Here is a 20,707-nt window from a genome sequence, read left to right as displayed (position 1 = left end):
TGAATGGGTATGGGAATATATCCATAAGCTGATTCATTCAATGGTATTTTCTAATTAAAAGCAAGGAAACACTAAGTAGCTAGTTTTAAGATTTTTAAAATGTTTATGTGCAAATTGTACCCTGAGTGAGGTAACTCAGACCCGAAAGGACATGCATAGTATGTACTCACTTATAAGTGGATATTAGCCATCTAATAAGCATATATTAGGATACAATCCACAGAACTACCAAAGGTTATCAAGCCAAAGGGCCCTGGTGAGGGTGGTTCAATCCCACTTGGGAAGGAGAAGCAAACAATCACAGGAGGCACAGAAAGGGAGAGATCTCTGTGGGAGAGGGAAGGTGGAAGGGAAAGGGGAACATGAGGAGGTATGGGGAGATAGTAGAGAAGCCCTGAGGGCCAGCAGAATGAATAGAAATATGCAACCTTTGGGGGTGGGAGGTGGGGGAACCCTCTAGAATGTACCAGAAACCTGGGAGGTGAGAAACTCTCAGGACTCAAAGGGAAGGACCTCAGATGAAATGTGCTATGTTACTATATGTGCTATATTACTGATGTACTATGGAATGCTTACAGAGAGGAGCCTAGCATGGCTGTTCTCTGAGAGGCCCAACAAACAGCTGACTGAGACCGATGCAGATAGTTAACCATTGGGCTGAAGTTAGAGACCCCTGTGTTTGAATTAGGGAAAGACTCATAAAGCTGAGGAAGTGGCTGACCCCAGAGGAAGACCAGCAGTGGCAACTAACCTGAATCCATGAGATCTCTCAGACACGGAGCCACCAATAGGCAGCATACATTAGCTGGTCCAAGGCCTCCAATACATATACAGCAGAGGATATGACTGGTATGGCCTCAGTGAGAGATGTCCCTAACCTTCAAGAGACTTGAGGCCCCTGATAGTGGGGAGGCATAGCGGGGGAAAGGGGGTATCCTTGTGAAGACAGGGGGGAGTAGGAATGGCCTGAGAAACTGTGGGAAGGCAGACCAGAAGTGGGGCAATGATGGAATGTAAAACAATGAAAATAATAAAAAATTGTGTATTACTTTATTTATGTTTATTTGGGCACTTATAGGCACTGTGAGGCCCATGTGCTATTTCAACATACTTTCTGTTGTTGCCATTGGGAAGGAGACATTTGAACTATCACTCTAGCAATGATTCAAATGTCTGCTTCAAGGCCTCGAACAACTTTAAAAAAAAATTGTGCCTCAGTACCCTGTTTATGACACCAGGGTGAAAATTTAGACCTAGGGAATGTACCAGATGCCTGGGATAATTAATCAGGATTATTAAATTATTTAGTAAATTCTAAAGGGTTGTACATGATGTTGGAAGTGTGATCGTTAGGGGTGAAGTGGCATTCAATGTTGTGGCTATGAGCTTGCACTTGAATCTGGAATCAAATTGCCAGAGTTCAGGTTCCCTCCTCCCTATTCTCTATGTAATACTACGTAAATCAGTGAGCTTCTCTACTCTTTTTTTCTTTTTTTAAAAAATATTTTATTAGATATATTTCTTTACTTACATTTCAAATGTTATTCCCCTTCCCAGTTTCCTGTCCATAAGCCCCCACTCCCTCCCTCATATGGATATTCTCCCTATACATCCCCCTTATTTTCCCCACATTCCCTTGCACTGGGGGTCCAATCTTGGCAGGACCAAGGGCTTCCCCTTCCACTGGTGCCCCAATAAGGCTATTCTCTACTACATATGCAGATGGAGCTTCTCTACTCTTAATTCCTCCTTCTCTAATGCCCCAAGGAAAAACAACAGACACCAGTTTATATGCTTGCCACTAAAATAAAGTCAAATATTTAAAAGTTTAGAGCAATGTCATTTACTTCATAGCTTTTATTAGTAGTTACATATTATATATTTCGAATGTATGTGTGGCTCTCTGCATGTGCTTATGTATGAGAGATGTGGAACAGTTTGTACACAAAGTAAAATTGGCCCCAGGATTTCATTCCCAATTTAAGTAGATTTTTTCCTGCTGTTCAGTTTTCATGTGCAAATCACTTCACTAACATGGCCACAAGATGACTACCTTAATTCTGTGGTTTGATGGAGTGGGTTCACTCATTACTTTTACACACCCAAGGCTTATATTTTGCCTAAATATGTCTCATCCTGTGATCCCTGTCAACGCTTGAATAGTGGCACAATCTCTCTCATAAAACCACCGAGACTAAAGAATCCTTAGAGTGATTTAATGCCACAGAAGCATTTAAATAATTTCAATATTACTCAGTTGTCTCTACTTTCAAAATCAGTACAACAAGCTAAAGCGAGAAATTAGTTTGGTTTTTGGACACTCCACTTTTCATCTAAATTTATACTGACCAGGCAGTGGATATTAGAAAATATTGAGTTATATGAATAACATGAATATATATCCAAGACAATATATATGTTTATTATGTATATACTCATATACATATATAGCATATATGATATATTTATGCATATATACATTTACCTTTGAGTAAATAAGTAAAAGAAAATATAAAAACTAAAAATTCAAAAGGACTAGATATTTAAACTACATAAAACTTTTACTATATGTATGAATTAATTACTAAAATAAATCTACAAACACTGAGGAGATGTTTGGCATCTGGATTTTTTTAAAAAAAATTTTGAAAGAAAATATTTTGATAATTTTCTGTGATTTTATATGCCCAAGTTGTGTGGTAACATTACTCGGTAGCAAAATGTAACATTAAAACAAACCTAGAATGAACTTTCTTTTCAAAATCAAAACAAAGAAAAACCTAAAAAAAAATAGACTGTTCTATGAGAGAATTCTCCATAGGACATATACGAGGGCAGCTGCAATAAAATGAAAGCTCTTTTAAGGAAGCCACAGAGCAATGTTCTCCAAACACAAAGAATGGACAGTTTTAGGAAAAAGATGAGCAACTCAATGGCTCAAATTATATGAAAACTATGAGAATTTGAAGAAACACTGAGCCAGCACTAGGGGTTAAGTACAAATGCAGCTTAATTAGAGAAAACAATCTCTACTGGTCCAACTGTGAATGAAATTCTTAATACTGATAAAGTGGATTTTGAGTTTATGAGTTCAAGCATTCTTTGGGGAGCGATTTATAAGGGTGTACAAAGTTTAAAGCACTAATTGCCGGGTTACTCGGTTATTCCTGTTCTTTTAACATAGTATAAAAGGAGAGAATACAAAGAGGGACATGCAGCGCTTCATTTTCACATGACATGTGAGTGAATAGTTGGGGAAGGTAAAAAATAATCCATAGGACAGTTATTAAATATATTATACCACATCCCTGTGACCATACTGTGTAAGGAATAGATGTGACATCTCTTAGCACTGGCTGTAATGGATGTTCACGATATATAGAGAATAAATATAGAAGAGCTTCATAGGATGTATTAGTAAAGGGGAGATTATATAATATTGGCCTTGTTTATCCCTGGGGAAATGATAAGGGGTAGACATAAAAAAATTTGATATCTTAGTTTTCCTATTTGTGTAGCATGGTCAAGGGTGGATGTCATATTCTGTCTGATTTCACAGAAGGAGTGTGCCTTCTTTATAGTTGTTAAGGGTGTAAGTTACCATCGGCATAAATTATTGAACTGGTCACTCTGACCATGGGGATCAATTACCTCAGAGTTGTTTCTTTAGGGGATTTGTTTATTCCCACACTGGACTTCCAATATGGGGCAGGACCTTGGCTACATATCAAATATTCCTTTAGGAAGTGAGGGCCTGCGTACTTTGAAGCATCTCCCAGCCTCAGATAACCTAATTCGTGAAGATCAATAGAACAATTCTTATAGATGTTTTCAATCGAAGAATTTGCCTCAGAGAAAAATATTCAATTGTTTCAGATTTACAATCAGATGGTGCAATGACTTTGAAAAAAAAGTCTTAATTTGTACGAAGAGAAGTTTTTTTTTTCAAAATAAAACCTCTAAAATTAAATTCTCTATTTGACCCTCAGGAGTTGATCAAAGCAGAAAACTGTTCTAAAATCAACAGGGGAATTTCCCACGGGAGCACAAATTATCCAAATGATCTCTTTGGTCTATCCACCATCTCTTCTTTGGAGTTATCTGGGTAATACAAATGTTTTCTAAACTTCATGTGACAAATTTTGTTTACACTTTTGTACATCAGGTCATCTAGATTTTATAGTATCAATGAGCATGGGTATTCAGTATATTGTTGAAAACAGAGAATGCAGGGTACCTGCATTTCAGAAAATCCATCTGCCATAATAAGTTAAACAACTTCATTTTTTCCTCGTGTACAGAGCCCATATAACAAATCTCTGCCAATCTACCTCTCATGTCTACCTGTTTCTCTTATAAAAGAACTTTGCAGTTAAAACAAAAGAAAATGAGAAGTTAGGACTCTAAAATCAAATTTGATGTGATGTTATTGATAAACAATTCAAAGCAAAATGCCAGGAGATTTCAAGTCTTTGTGCTTTAGAAACTGAGTCAGAAATAATTATAATACACATATCATAATATTATAATATATATATTTTTAATATAAGCATGTGCCCTAAGAGCTTTAAATACTGACTTGTAATTATTAGTATTATGATACTGGCACACAAAGCCAGACATAGGTTTTGAAGAACCCAGTCTGAAACATAGGTAGACCACAATGCAGATAATAAAATTATTATTTAACAATTACAAGCTAAATACACACATCCTTTTACTTAAAATTCCACTTATGTTTTTAATAAATGCTTAAATTATCCATGAATAATTTATAAATCAGCCATGTATTTATATAAAATATAAAGGCAATGTAACTAAGCTGTCTTACTCTTGATTCCAAAATGTGTAAATATTTCTGATTCAGTAAAGAAGACAGTCAAAACCACATATATTGAAACTGTTAGTAGAATAAGGATTATGAAATGAATGTGGTGAGATATTTGTGTTATAATTTAAAGATACATCATTTTGGAAATTCATTACTTTTAAGTGATGCACATTTTTCAAACTGTGAGGTATAATTTAGTCCTGATACTGGTTCTTTATCAAGAGCACCAAAGTTGTCTTATGATATACAGCATCCTTGATTAATTTTGCCCCTCGAAGACAGATAATGGGAGATGCATTTTTTATTATGAATTTAATAATTCATTTTCTATTAAAAATCCCCTGTAAACAGACGTTTTAGTCATTTTAAGAAAGATTTTTATAGTCGATAAAATAGCCTTGAATATCCTGTATTATCAAACCTGCATCCTCTGTGCGTGGCATCATCACACGCCATTTTTTCTTCAATGACAAGTTGATGATTAATTGTTACAGTCTGAAATATAATGACTTCACTTTATCTTTGGAGAAACATGTACATAGAATTACTTATAAAACTCATATAATGTATATGCAGAAAATGAGAGTAAGTGAAGGTTTTAGTTTAACGAATGGTATGCTGTATTCTTTCAGAAAGCACAGGACGTGAAGGAGAAAATAATGCATGGTACAGACGCTCCAGTCCTCAATCTGTGATTAGCTGGACCAATGACCTGGAAATTATTGGTTCCTTATCTGTAAATTTGGGTAGTTGAACTAGAGAATAGTCGTCTCTCAATTCAGGGCCTTTATAACAACAAATGATGGGGGCCTTTCCAGAAACCGAAGCCTCCAAGTTGGATTTTAAGCTAACAGGAATTATCATTTTAATGGGTTGCGATCATCCAGATGGTCCAAATTAGTAGGTGCACTGAAAGTGATCTTAGGTTATTCAGCCTGTCAAAACTGTGCATAATTAAACTTCCAAAATATATTCAGCAAATCTTTCTCCTGCTGTACAGTTAACAGTGTGGTAAATAAAACCTTGAGCCTCCGAATGTCACTTTGGTGTTGAAGAACAAGAAATGAAAATAACTAATAAGATGCATTTTATAAGCACGGTCTTTGTATTTATTGCATTTTTCAGATACATAAATTCCAAATGGAATGTGTACACATATCAATATGTGTGAGATAGAGAAGAAGAAAAGGAATGGGGAAAAGACAGAGAAAGAAGAAGAGGGGAAAGAAGAGTACCAGAAAGAGGAGGGGTAAGGAACAGATAAATAGAAAAGATTGGATTAAAGAATCGGCTGGGATCATTCAATTATAACAACAGTGAAAACTTGCTTTGTGAATGTTTTCACCAATATAAATTTCTATGGTAGCTCAAAATATAACTTCTAGAATATGACCTTATAATAAAATGATCCTGGGTTTCTCTCAAAGAAAGAAGAAGCAACCACATAGGGACTGATTTTATTTTTCAGTGACTAATTAGCACTGTTTTTGGAATGGAAAAGGTCTCAGCTTACACATGTAGTTCTCAGGTGAGAGCTGTGAAATTGGGAACCTCCCCAAACTCCTCAGAGATGAAGATTCCTCAACGGCAATATAATGATAATAATTCCTACTCTATCAGATCATTTGGCAGGGATAATAGGCAAAATAAAGCATAGTACCTAGTTGGTTTCCTTTCAAGAAAGTGTGAAGTGAATTGGTATATGATCAAATTTATAGCCTTACTTAAAATAGTACATAACTCAAAGAGCTTGTATTGGATTTCACACAGTTAAATGTAAATATGTGAGCTTAGGTCTCTACTCCGATGCCCTTGAGTCCATTATGCTGGAGTTAATGTGCTTCTGAAAGTAATACATCATACATTTGAGTAAGCCAGTTTTATAAAAAGAGTATCAGTCAAATTAAGACTGAGGGATCTTTCTATCAAGTGCTAGAGGAATAATTAGTCTTCTTTTTTAGTCATGTAAAACCTCTCTCTCTCTCTCTCTCTCTCTCTCTCTCTCTCTCTCTCTCTTAGATATATTTCTTTACTTACATTTCAAATGGTATTCCCTTTCCTGTCCATAAGCCACCATCCACAACCCCTCCCCCGTACAGCTGTTCCTCCCAATCACCTCCCCCCCCAACATTCCCCTGCACTGGGGGTCCAACCTTGGCAGGACTAAGGGCTTCCCCTTCCACTGGTGCCACAACAAAGCTATTCTCTGCTACATATGCATTTGGAACACTGGGTCAGTCCATGTATTGTCTTTTGGTAGTGGCTTAGGCTCTGCAAGCTCTGGTTGGTTGGCATTGTTGCTCTTATGGGGTTGTAAGCTTCTTCAGTTCTTTCAGTCCTTCCTCTAATTCTTCCAAAGGGGGTCCTGCTTTCAGTTCAGTGATTTGCTGCTAGCATTGACCTCTGTATTGGACATGCTCTGGATGTGTCTCTCAGTAGAGATCCATATCTGGTCCCTTTCAGCATGCACTTTTTAGCCTCATAGATCTTATCTAGTTTTGGTGAGTGTATATATGGGCCACATGTGGGGCAGGCTCTGAATAGCCATTCCTTCAGTCGCTGCTCTAAATTTTGCCCCCCTATCCCCTCTTAGGGAAATTTTTCCCCTTTTAAGGAGTGGGAGCATCTGCATTTTGGTCATCCTTCTTCTTAAGCTTCCTGTGGTCTGTGGATTGCATGTTGGGTAATTTGAGCTTTTGGGCTAATATCCACTTATCAGTGAGTACATACCAAGTGTGTTTTTCTTTGATTGGGTTACCTCACTCAGGATGATATTTTCTAGTTCATTCCATTTGCCTATGAATTTCATGAAGTCATTGTTTTTGAGAGCTGAGTAGTACTCCGTTGTGTAGATGTACCACATTTTTTGAATCCATTCCTCTGTTGAAGGGCATCTGGGTTCTTTCCAGCTTCTGGCTATTATAAATAAGGCTGCTATGAACATAGTGGATCATGTGCCTTTGTTATATGTTGGAGCATCTTTTGGGTATATGCACAGGAGAGATATAGCTGGGTCCTCAGGTAGTGGAATGTCCAATTTTCTGAGGAACCTCCAGACTGATTTCCAGAGTGGTTGTGAGTCTTCTTACCTGTTGGGCTCATGAATCCGAGTGAGAACTCAGAATGTCTGTGATGCAAGAGTCTGTGTTGGTGCCTCAAAGAGGAAAAATATATTCAGAGACAGCTAGTGAGACACAAAGACTAAGTTAGCTGAAGAGATTTTTTCCAATCCTAGTTACTTTGTGGCATGGCTGTGCAACATGTTGATCTAAGGGAAGCTGATTGAAGAGCATGTGGGAAGACTATCCATTCCCCTTGTAACATTTGGCAAAACTGATATTTCAAGATAAAAGTATCCCAAATGTCTAAATTTGAAAAAATTGATAATGGTAACAAGCAAGCAGGCCTTCCATACCCTCTTCACTCCCTCACTCTCCTCAAGCTCCTTGTCCCTTGGGAGCTTTCAGCCCTGTCTCCAATCCATCTTGGTTCTTGCGTCTCCACATTATGAAGGTGGTTCAAACTGGTATACTCATTACAGCCAAGAGCATCTTTCTTGGCTTCAAGTTAGAGTCAATGATAGAAACAGTTCAGGACCTGTGGGTAATGTTGGACAGAACTTATCCTGGCTAAGTTCTAAGGAAATGCACATTTCATTAGCCTAACAAATAAACAGACAGTGACAGGGGTATGGCAATTAGGTTACATAAACTTATAACTGTAAAGATGCATCATTAGGTTATATTTTTAAACTTCCATATGCCACCCAAACTCAGGCATAGAGAAACCTGTAATGCCATCTTCATGACAGATTTTTCTTAAATTCGCTGGTTTTCCCTTCTCTCCTGACATTTCATTGAAATTTTAATACTCTACACTTTGACATTTGACAGGTTGCCTTCAGCTAACTTTGTTAAGCAGGAGCATCTGTTTTAAAATGGCAAGCTAGGTCCAATCATCCCGTCTTCTTTTTTTGTTAGGTTCACAGGCCATTTTAACAAGCCCTGGGTTTTTTAAATTCTGTGATATTCAAAGGGGGGGTTTGTAAACGATGCTCTGCAAAACAGCTACCATTTACTTTCCTTAATTACTGAAATGGCCTGCTGGAGGTGTAAGGCCAGATAAGAGTCATTTGAATGTGATTTATTTTCATAGGGTAGAATCAGGTTTTGTCCAATTTCAGACACAAATTCTGAATTCTCATAAGGGTTAGAAAAATATGACATCATGAACAGCCATGAATATGTAAAAGTAGCATTGGGAAGCAAGCCAGAGAGCAAGCGGGTTTCTGCATTAGGAGATGGCTGCTTGCTCTTTTTTTGTATGCACAAGATCTAAGTAAAAATGTCATAGTTTCTGTGACAGGTCGTGAGCCATAGAACATGGTCGTAGATATGAGCAACATGGGATGGCATATTCTTCCCTTTTGAGGAATAGGAGGCAAGAGATAAAGATGATTAGGCTACTAAATCATGACAAGTCACTTCTTGGTAGTCCATCAGTTGTCTCTGAAAGAGTAATGGATCAGATTGTCTTACAGTTAAAGGATCATGTAGCCTTAATACTTAGGACCTAATTGTGTTTCCCTGGATAGTACACCATAATTACTGCAGAAGGCTGAGAAAAACTACAAATTGTGGGGTGCCATATTTATAACTTATTAACCTTGGAACACTCAACCCTAAATGGAATGTCTCCCTCCCTACAGAGCTCAGGGAACCTGTTAGAAGACCGGGAAGAAAGAGTGTAAAAGACACTGGGGATAGAAAATAAGGCCATCTAAATCAACATGAGCAAAGCTCATATAAACTCAGAGACTGAAACAGCATGCACAGGGGCTGCGTAGGTCTGCACCAGGTCTTCTGTATATGTGTTATGGCTTCCAGGTTAGTGTTTTTATGAAATTCGTGAGTGTGAGAACAAGTGGGTCTCTGATTCTTGTGCCTTCTCTAGAGATCTTTTCCTTCTATTGGTTTATCCTGTCCGAATTCAATGTAGTAAATTCTTATTTTTTTCTTATTATATTTTGTATTGTTATAGTTTAATGTCTCTCCTAGAAGCCTGTTATTTTCTAATGAAAATCCTTGTGGGAAGGAAAATGGAGAGGAACTCGGAGGAGCTGGAGAAAGAAAAATCCTATTAAGGTATATTACATGAGGAAAGAATCTGTTTTCAAGAAAAGGAAAACTCACGAATTAACTTACTAAGTAACTGACTGACTAAGGCAAAAAGTAAGTTCAGAATTGTCTAGGGATGAAACTAAGTGACCAAGCCCTTGCCTCACTAGTTCAGATCAATGGCTTTGACATCTACTACTGAAGACACACAAAGTGAATGTGGAAACTCTTCTAGCATGTATACTATCCCAGACCTAATCCAGGGTGAATCTGACAGGGCTTATGAGAGCTAGGCTTGGAGCTTATTTCTTTCTGGTATGCAGATGTAGAAATGCTTCTCTAAGATCATAATCAAAAGACTATGCAAAAGCATTATGATGTTCTCTGTCTTATTATCATAGTAATAACAATGAGACTATTGTGAACTAGAAGAGAGCTAGTAGACTAGTTGTTGTAAGTCCTCCATTCTATAAAGTAGTTCATGTCTAGCTATAGTCAATAACTCTGACTTAGTTCTTGTAACCTCTATGTACGATGGCTATGATTATTAAGGGTATATTCCATATTATATAATACTCATTTTTTAATATTATACATGATATGAAGCATGGCATATGATATGTACACCAAAGATGATAATGTCTTCATATGATTTAAAGGTAAATCAATGGAAGAGCATATTTTTGTTGAAAGCTTAATTGAATTCAAAGTTCATCATATTGCAAACATTAAAACGATAACTTACTAGAAGTAAAGTAGCATAGCATCAAATAATTCCTGACACAAAAATGAAGTTAAAAGACACATTAGAGAAGTTTAGAAAGAAATGTCCATGAAAATAACATTCTGGGAAATCAATTAAATTGGCGCTTAGGAAAATTTGAATTTTTAAAGGCTGTATACTTGAAGATTCAATCAATAATTCACTTATTAAAAAACCTAGGGAAAGATAAAAAGAGAAAATACAAATGGTATATAGATAGAAAAATCCAAAGGGCATGATAGGTGGGATAAAAAGAAAATGTCCAGAACCAGAGAGTCTTTTATAATACTTAAGGGAATGACCAACTCCCAGCTATTTATCAATATAAAGAGAATATAGGTTACCAATATCAAAGGATGAAAAGGAACTATTAGCCCAGATCTCATGAGTATGAGTATTATGATAAGAAAATACAATTAGAACCTTTATGCAAATTTGATTCTTAAGGAAAAAAGTGTTTATTGAAATATACAACTTCCTCAAAATTTTGCAAGAAACGAGAAACTAATCTATTAAAAAAACCCATAGCTATTAAATTATTGATTTACTAAAAACTTACTGAAAAGCAAACTTTGGCAAAAATGATTTTATGTGTGACTTTTATCATATATTAAGAAAGGAAGTAGAAACAGGCTCACTGGAAACTTTTTAGAAGACTACGGGCCAGGACATCTGCTGAGGATAGCATGATCACTATTGTTACAATGCCGAATCCTAACGAAAGCTCATCTGAAAAGGAAAAAGCTACAATTTAAGGCACTCCCTGATACAAAAACGAACCAGGAAAACAACAGAGTATCACACTCAGTAGCTGTTAAAGTGGTATTTAATCAAGATCTCTGGGAGGCATTGGATCTCAGATCCTGGGTTCTTTACAAGAAGAGCAGAGGGACAGAGATCTCAGAATATAGTTATAAACTTATAAAGGGTCTTATTTTATACAGTGTAGATATTTAATTTTGGTTTGCCTTTTACATCTTGATAAAATGTGGAAAACGCTCTTAAAATTGATACACTCTGGCAATGAAGTTAATTTCAGTTTCAACAATTCCTGGTCTGGCTAAGCTTTTAACCATTGGTCTTTTTATCTTTAAAATAAGGTTTGACATGGTCCTGTTCAAGAGATTACCACAAAAAACCCACGAGATGATCACGGAGAGGACTTAGTCAAAATACACAGCAAAGAGAGAGATTCTGGGTGGCAACTGCTAGTTTCCACATGTCAAATTAAAATGGATGTCTTTGCTAATTTTAGGATTTATTTTTGTTGTTGTTGTTAATGTGTCTTCACAACCCAAAACATTGAGCCTACTGTATCATTGCATACCTTTAACCCCAAAACCTAAAAGTTGAAGGGAGAGATTGCCATGAGTTTGAGGTGAGCCTGGGCTACATAGTGAGTACCAGACAACCCTGAGGTATTGAGACTCTGTCTCGAAGAAGGAGAAAAAGAAGGAGAACGAGGAGAAGGAGACAAGGAGGAGGAAAAGGAGAAGAAAGAAAAAGAAAAGGGAGGAGAAGAAAGTATGAAGAAGGAGAAGACGAGGAGGAGGAGGATGAGAAGGACAAGGACAAGGGGAAGCAAGGCATAACTAGTTAGGTAGCAAGGTCCTTACTTAAAGTTTAAAGCTGGGCAGAGCTGAAAGATATATTCACATCACAGATTTCCTGTGATTATAGCAGTTTGTATGCTCTCTTGTGTTTGTTATCATAGTGCAATTATAATTGAAAATAGCATCATTCCGTTCAGGACAGTGCATCCCTGATGTATGCTTCCTGATTCTGTTAATTTTATTATTTGGCAGTAAATTTTATTAAGTGTTACTCAAGCAGTATTTTATTGTACATATAAACAAACGGACTCAGCATTTATAACTATAGTAAATATTTTCTTTAAACATGATTTTTTAAGGGGCATTTAAAATCAATTAATTTGATACAGTGCCTTTATTTTGGTAAGAAATAAGTCTTTTATTTTCTAACTGTCAGAATAAATTAGGACTAGCAATCATTTTAGAGATCCATGCATATATTGATACCAAGATACTCGTGACAAATTAGGAGCCCTTTCCTAATACCAAGGCCCGAGGGATTAGAGAAACTTTTATTGCTAATGTAGCTCTGTAGTACACTTAAAGTAGTATATGTGTGAAGAGACTTTCTGGGATTGCATTAACAACACTACACCTCGTTAGTTCTGTGACCTTTACTAACCAATACTACAGGGCTGGCATGCTAAGACAAGGCATTGAATGTAAGTTTTTCATATATTTAACAAATGTCCCATGAAGTATATATATATAGTCCTAGATATTATGCAATTGTGTGTGTTCAAGGGAAAATTTAAATTAAATATCTAATCTTCTTATTTGAGTCATCACCTATCAAATACATTATGAGCAGGTAATCCAATACAAAGATAAATTATATGAGAGTATTATTAATTATTTTAATTGCATCTTGTTTTGATAAGGTCTCTTGATACAGTAAACTTTAAATAAATAAGTAAGTAGAATAGACAAATTTGCTGATTGTTATCACACAAAGTACTATGGGTGATAAAAAAAATGATACAGAATAAAATCCATCCTTTTAAAAGCTATCATCTTTAGTTGCAAAGAAATTAAGTAGGAAAATATTTATTAAACTGAAAATGAACATTATCACTAGAGAGCAGTTGTATGAAATACATGATCAGAAGCAAAGTTCAGACTCATCATTTGTACTAAACTCAATGGGCTGCGACTGGGGCTTCACTGTAGATGCCAGGGACATGGGCTACGGAGCACAGTGATATACACATGCAAACTATCACTGCTTTTCTCTACAGACTCAGTGCTTCTGGTTGTCTGTTCTCATGCTCTACTATACCTACAACTCAGAAGTATGTGACTGGTAGTATTCTGTCTGCATCCGCCTTCTAGTTGTAAAGCAGGGAGATGGTGAATGTCTGGCTTTTCAAGGGATGTGAGTTCCACCATTATAGAATGGGATTATTCATTTATAAAGAAAAAGATGAAAATATCTAATGTCCTCTAAAAGCACACAAATGAGTAGATGGAATTTAATAAAGATGCAAATGCTTATGTGCAAAGTGGACTTTGTTAATTGTATTAGAGCTATAAGTAAGGAAACTTACAATAAATGCAAAGGCTTAAAGGGATGAGCTATAACAGCAGACCAGCGAGGTAACATCTAGTCTTAGATACTGCTTCATATTGGCAGTTGACTCACTGAGAACTGCATTCACCAGTTTACTTTGCCCTACAGTTTCAAGCAAGGTGGGAGATCTGTCAGTCAGGAGTGCTTGCTGAGAGAAGAATTCAGAGCTGGACTGAGTGTACAGCTTACAGATTCTAGGGCATTAGCATAGATTATATAACGAGCGGGGGAGTTCTGGTCCAGTGGCTGAGTAGTAGCCCCTGTATTCATCAGATGGTCACACTAACCCATGAGCAGCTGCTACTTTGGGAACAGAAGGCTGGGCTGCAATTCTGGGAGTCATATCAGAAATCTTAACCTAGTTTCTATTTCTCCAGTCCTGTCAAGAATTCTGTAAGTCCACTTAACCTCTTCTGCTTAAAACCTAACTGCACAGTTCTATTTGCTGCAACTAAATCTTAAACAATAAATTCACTTGCTAGCCTGTGTGTGCTTCTATCTAAATGTCCACTTATCTGTCTGTCTATGTATTTATGTATCTATGTCTGTCTTTCCGTCTACACACACAGACATACACACACACACACACACACACACACCACTCAACTTTCCAAATATTTTTATATCCTCATATGTACAGATGTTATTAGAAGCTGCCACAGGAGATTGGGTGAAGTCAAGTCTGTATCCAGACAGCATGGAACCACAATGCACTATTTGATATATGGTGATTCTTAATGCTTATGATGAAAACAATCATGATGTCACTAAGTAATAACCACCGGGTTGACTGTCACAGAGATCAGTACGGGCATAGGAAATAGAGTTGGAAGCCATCACGAAGAGCGAGATTTGATTTTCAAAAAATAACCATCTTTATTTAAGGCCTAAGAAAATGGAGAAATCTTGGAGAGGTAATGCAGTGAGTCAAATTTTGGATGTGTCACACTGCAGTGGGCTGCAACTGTCAAATGAAAACAAAATACATTGTCTGAAAGTGCTGCAGGGAAGGTCTGTGGGTGTGCGTAAGGGTATAGCTTAGGAGGCTCACGTCATGGTTCCAATTTTCACCCTAAACACTAAGCAACCCACACCTGTGCCAGTTTTCTCTACTCCTGCCTGATAGAGTATCAACGGAAGGGCAGCCAGGAAGAGACACCATCCACAGCATGACAGCAGCCTTGACACAATTCCTCAGCCAAAACCAAATCAAACCACACCAAACCAAACCAAACCAAACCAAACCAAACCAAACCAAACACCTAAACAAATGGGTTTGCTGTTCTCCCCTTCCCCCATAAAACCTGAACACTGAAGACCTGATTGCATTTGCAGAGTGGTCAGACATATTGAGAGCAGGAACTGGCCTAGTAGTAAAAACTTTAAGAGGGGGGAAGGCATCAGATTATAAAAGATAAAGATGCTCAATGCCACTTTCTGGACAGAACATCATTTCTGGGCAGAGCATCCTTTCTGAGTGGTGCATCATTAAACACTCAGTGTCCTGAGAGACCCAGAAACTCACTTTATCCTTAAACAAGTGTTTCAATTTGAAGTCTGTAGCCTAGTAAGTCTTTCCCTAACCTGAACAGCTCTGTTTACCAATCACAGCCAGAGGGTGTTACTCTGGAAGCCTCTGGCTAAGGATGAGCTTTATCGTTGAAAGTTGCAGGCCACTGAGTTCAACGTGTTCACATTTGATATAATATTCACAACAATATTCTTGATATGTTACAAGATAAACGTCTAATAGGGGATCGATTCTGTCACTAATTCATGTTATCTTAAGTTGTTTAAAGTCCGGATGCCAAAAAAAAAGCAGCTCTGATTCACATGAAAGTCTTCACGGATGCCAGTAGCAAAACTACCTACCTACCTATGGGGTGTCCTGTGGTGGGCAGGCAGCAGCTCTCCATACCAGAAGCTCTATAACCTTTTACTTTGCACACTGTATCGGGAAGAGCCTAATGACGGCCTAGGTAAGTGAAACGAATAGGTAAGACTTCAATTATGAGTGTGGAAGGTACTAATTTCCTAACACTGAACTATGCTTTATTGAGGTTTAACCCATTAGGATTTAAAAAAAAAAACAGTGTTTTCCTCTGCAAAGATAACAATAATCATTTGAATTCTCATGTGCTTCAGGGTCCTTTCCGTTTTCGTGATTTTTACATAAAGCAAAGACACCTGGAGGTATGAATGTAGAGTTTCATTCTTCTTCTCTGAGATCTGGTGAATATGACAGGTGATAAGGTTTGAGAGTAGAAAATCCTTGGCAGGTGCTGACACTTTATCAAACCGATACCCTGTGCTGCTCCAGTACAGTGGGTACGAGCGTTTTAATTTTTACTTGTAATTACATTCTGTCTTCTTTTAACCCTATGTTTTTTATTAGAAAGGAGATGTCCACATGACCTGTGTAAATGCCTTCATCCGGGTAAAATTAGTGGGAAGAAGTGATATTGTAAAATTCTCAGCCTGGAAGGATGTGTAGACCTCATGGAACAGAATCAAAATATATTAAATTTTATGTTTTCGGTGATGAGGATGTTAAACTTATATGGATCTGCCCTATATTTTAGTATCTTTCAATAAACTTCTGTGTGATAAAAGAAATATCTTAGCTGTCTGCTCTGACCAATTTGAAAACTCCCAGCTACCCAGTGACTAAGCATATTGACATAAACATAGTGTAACCAATGAGTTGAATGTCTAATTTTATTTCATTTTGCTAACTATGAATTTAACTTTATATATCATATTGGAAAGCATGACTGTATAATATATTCGTAAATAGATGCCCTGGCATTACCCTACGCTGGAGAAACGAGCCTTTCCATGACCAAGGGTTTTTCCTCCTATTGATGCTGGGCAATGTCATCCTCTGCTACCTATGTAGCTGGAGTCATGAGTCTCTCCATGTGTACTCATTGGTTTGTGGTTTAGTCCCTGGGAGCTCTGATGGAGTCTGGTTGGTTGATATTGTTGTTCTTCCTTTGGTGTTGCGAACCCCTTCAGCTCCTTCAGTCTTTTCTCTAGCTCCTCCATACGGGTCCCCTTGTTCAGTCCAATGGTTAGCTACAACCATCCTCATCTGTATCAGTAGGGCCCTGTCAGAGCCTCTCTGGAGACACCCATATCAGACTCCTGTCAACAAGCATTTCTTAGCATCAGCAATAGTTACTGGGTTTGGTGGCTGCATATGGGATAGATCCCCAAATGGGGCTGTCTCTGGATGACCTTTTCTTCAATCCATTCCATTCTTTGTCCCTGTATTTCCTTCCATGAGTATTTTGTCCTCCCTTTTAAGAAGGAATGAAGCATCCTTTTTTATTTAAAAAAGAAGTAACTATTTTAAAGTGGAAGGAATTATTGAGTGAAAGAGTTTTCTACCCAGGTTAAGACATACTCTTCACATCCAAGATGGTGCTTTCAAATGTTGCCAGAACTTAAGAGCAGAAGAATTCAAGTTCAAATATCAAAGTCAGAAATAATATCTGCCCAATGTGCTAAAATTCTATCGATGCCTTTAGGACTTATCTATGGCCACTGGGGACTGAAAACTATTTGCCTGGACCATAGTCCAACAAAATATCAAACATAGCAAGGGTGGGAAGATACAGCCTTGCCTTCTGCAAGCCTAGATAAAATTCTAGAAACTATCAAACCCAAACAGCAATGCCAGCTGGATATTATGCAATGACTGTGTGATCATTTGCAACGCTCTTGGCTTTTCTTGAATAAATAATTATAACTAGGCTTTACTGGAGTGGCAGAGGAATATATTAATTGAAAATAATTCAAGGATCATTTCAAATTCTGGGTAGTTTTATTGCTTTATGCATCTCCATTTCTCCCCATCCAGTACCGATATAAATAGTGATGAATACATTCTCTTCTATTGTGAGAAGGAGCAGACTCAAAAGGGCTAAGGTTATTTTTAAAAGAGTGCATCTACCTAGGGTCTTAGCTAATTCTGCATAGATAAAACTGTAAAATGTTCTTCTATGAGGAAATTTTGTGGAAAGAAATACAAGTGGCTAAGTAATTGTAGGCAAGCACAAACATACGCGCGCGCGCGCACACACAAACACACACGCAGAGAGAGAGAGAGAGAGAGAGAGAGAGAGAGAGAGAGAGAGAGAGAGAGAGAGACTTGAAGCTTAGCAAGTAAGCAATCTTTTCCTAATCAACACCACTCCCAGTGGGATATGCAGATGGGCCGTGCATCCTTACATAAACCGGTACTGCCTTAAAATCCTTTAATTAAATTCTTTCAGCTTTTGCTGGTGTCAAGTGACCCTCAACCCACAGCTACTCAGAAACTATTTAATCTCATCACTTTCTCAGTAAAATAATTTCTTCACACCCAGTAAATGGTCTCGCAAAATACAGCCACCCATTTGATTTTCACCAGCTACAATTGCCTAAAGCTTTTCTTTAACTTTTCTGACCTAAATTGCCTTTTGGCATCTTGTAGCACTGATCTATTTTTCCCTCTAGGTCATATACAGTCAAGATTTTTAAGAGGAAGTCTTGCAGTGATTATCGGAAAAACAACTCTCCCGTTCAAATGCTACATGCATCCCTCCCTAGCTCCAAGGTCCCTTCCTCGAGATAAATGAGTCTACGCAACAGCAATTCCGGTTTCTTCTACTGTGTCTTTAAAATGTCCGTTCTGTATATTGTTGACATTTTCTTCAGTGGTTGTAATTGCCAAATCTCTCTCATAAAGGGTTGTGAGTTTAATTAAGTCCAATATTATAGGGATAATTTGATAATATCAATGGTAGGTGTTGTCTAGAGAATCATTAGTCTTTGTATGACACTGAAATGGTGCTTTGTTTATCTCAGTATCTTTGAACATAATAGTATTGTATGGCCAGTAAACAATAATTCGAAGAATAGCAGCTGCTACTTGCCTAGTTCACTGAAGAAGCTATAACGACTCTTCTAGTTATATTCCAAAATGGCCCCCATCACTGTATCCGTTTAGTCCAGATACCCATCTGCTCACCGTCTCCTCTGTTCTAGGAGGATTATATTATAAGGTGATGCTGACCTTGTAGTAGTCATGACCTAGATAGTCCATACTGACCACCTAAAATTCTCGAAATAGATTTTATGGTTTGTTCTAAGTATCATTTGTTTAACTTAAATAATTAAGTACTTTATCCTACCAACAGTATTTAATTTACCAATATTATTTAATTTATTATTTGCATTTTATTCTTTCCATTATGTCCATAAGCCTGCTTAGCTGCTTAGCACAGTAAGTAATTAGTGTCCAATGAGTGTTTAATGAAGAAAGTAATTATTGAATGGATGGATGGATGGATGGATGGATGGATGGGTGAATTCATTGTTCATGCTTCCTACTCCAAACATTCTAGAGACAGGTTATGCCTTTTTACTGAGCCAGGGATATTTGCTGTCAACGTGTTGAGAGATCATCATAATTTAACAATAGTATTGGGGCCATTTTGAATTGAGAGATAAGAAGAGAAAAGACAGGAGGAGAAAAAAAGGTGGGGAAGAAAGGGAAGAAAAGATGGATAGAAGGAAAAGCGAGACTAACGGTTCCCCAGGCTTCCAAAGGAAACACTGACTAAGGTGGATATGACGAGGTGTCAGGTACCCTCTATAAACCACTTGTTTACGGGTTAGAACTTGAGCACATTCAACAAAATGTAAAAGTAAAAAGGCTTTCATATCCTATGCATTGTTAAGACTGCATCAGATTACATTTTCTACAAGGATGATTAGCAGTCTGGATCAATCTACAAGTACCAATTCATTTTTAGAACAGACCATTTAGAATGGGAAATTGAGAAAAGGGATAACTTAATCTGGTCATCCAATATCAGTGTCTTTCCTAAGACATAGCAATGATTTATGATTACATCAGCAAGCTCTTCTGATTCTTTAAGGGCTACAGGATACTGGAGAGATACCACTTTTACCTATTTGATTCTGTTTCCCTAGGTATAAATACAGAAATATTACCAACTACTTCATTTCGCTGGGCAACTTGAAATAGAAATGAGAACTGTACATTGAGATAATGTATTATGTAAATGTAAAAGTTGTAATTTAACCCTTGAGTATTACCTGTTTCTGCTAATACTCCTTCTTTAAAACAAACCAGATTTTTTTGTTTGTTTTTTGGGTTTTTTGTTTTGTTTTGAGAATACAACAAAGAACTTGAAGTGAGATCATTATAATTTCTCCATCCTTTCATAAATATGATTTTTTTATGAGTCCAGTAAAATGTTACCTCCAAAAACATAATAAAATAAAGTGTCAGAAGCTAACTTTTTTCCGAGAAATCTTACAACTGAGCATCTGAAACTGCCTAAGGCTTTGGTCTTTGAGAAGTATTGTACCATAAGTTTAGCACATGGAACACACCATTCCATCTCAAAGATATTTACATAAAACTAATCATTGAAATCCTATAGGCCAGCTAAATTTAACTAGTTTTATAATGCAAAAAAACCAATTTGGGAATAATGATGAGTTAGAATTTAAGGGTGCAATTAGTTTCTTTATAAGCATGTGTAAATTTAATTACCCCTAGAGCTGTCTTTTTAAAATGAGTACAAATATGCACAAAGTTTCATAAATGCTCTCTGTCTGCTCAGAGCAGTGCTGGACTCATGCTGCTTACCATAGCTAACATTTTTCTCAAAGGCAGGACACATCTCACAGTCCAGCTACTTGGTGTACTGAACACTGAGTTAAAATTGTCTACTTCTAACTATGGACTGGGATAAAATACAAAAGTGTTCCAAAGCATTTGTGGGAAAAAAAAAGCAGACACCAGCTTCTTCT

The 20,707-nt window shown here is 37.1% G+C and overlaps 1 protein-coding gene across 4 annotated transcripts in view; it reads right to left on the bottom strand.

The window, feature by feature from the left end:
- Gabrb2 (gamma-aminobutyric acid type A receptor subunit beta 2) overlaps window positions 1-20,707 on the bottom strand; it is a 219,554-nt gene that overhangs the window by 84,847 nt on the left and 114,000 nt on the right. The gene's annotated exons all lie outside the window — the stretch shown is intronic.

Source organism: Rattus norvegicus, chromosome 10 (assembly GCF_036323735.1).
Source record: "Rattus norvegicus strain BN/NHsdMcwi chromosome 10, GRCr8, whole genome shotgun sequence".
Taxonomy (NCBI): domain Eukaryota; kingdom Metazoa; phylum Chordata; class Mammalia; order Rodentia; family Muridae; genus Rattus; species Rattus norvegicus.
The sequence above is the reverse complement of the archived record's forward strand: the minus strand, read 5'-3'. Positions and strand labels throughout refer to the sequence as shown.